Here is a 789-nt window from a genome sequence, read left to right as displayed (position 1 = left end):
TCCCCCTCGCCTATTTCTCCCTCCCTCTCTCCGATCCACTCTCCGATCTCTCTCGTCTCGGCCGACCGACCACTCACCAAACACCGACCGTTCATCAAAAACCGACTCCCTTCCCACTAAAACCGACCAAAAACCGACCCCGACCACTCACCAAATTCCCGACCACAAAAACTGACCACCTGCTCACCAAAATCTGACTAAAATGGCATAAAAAACCAGCTCTGCTTCCTCAACTAAAACGCCCATTTCCCGAACAGTTATCGACGACGCAACGGAATCTGCTGAGGTAATATTCTTATTTTACTTTTTCTTATATATTTTGCAAGAACAAAAACTTAATATAAGCAACATTGGTCTGTTCATAGTCGGTTCTTAGTCGGTTTTGGTTCTGGTCTGTTCTCAGTCGATTCTAGGTCGGTTTTAAGTCGATTCTAGTGGTCGGTTCGTAGTCAGTTCTTGTCGAGAGGGGTCGGTTCTGGTCGGTTCTTGGTGAGATCAGTTCTTGGTCGGTTGGTGGTCGGTTCTTGGTCGGTTTAGGTCAGTTTTGGTCGGTTTCGGTCGGTTCTGGTCGATTTTGGTCAGTTCTGCGGGGATTTTGGGTCGGGTCATGGGCGGTTCAGTCGGTTCTTGTTGGTTTCTCTGTCTATTCTGGTCGGTTCTGTCGTTTTGGTCGGTTCTGACCGGTGTGTTTTTTCTTCTTTTTCAGTATGACCTCCCAAAGTACAACACAAGTGAACTTCTTGGGATCGAACATCTAAAGATGATCATGGATCCTGTGAGGCAGTATTT

The sequence above is a fragment of the Morus notabilis genome, unplaced genomic scaffold (genome assembly GCF_000414095.1).
Source record: "Morus notabilis unplaced genomic scaffold, ASM41409v2 Scaffold518, whole genome shotgun sequence".
NCBI classification, from domain to species: Eukaryota; Viridiplantae; Streptophyta; class Magnoliopsida; order Rosales; family Moraceae; genus Morus; species Morus notabilis.
Note: the sequence above shows the minus strand (reverse complement) of the source record.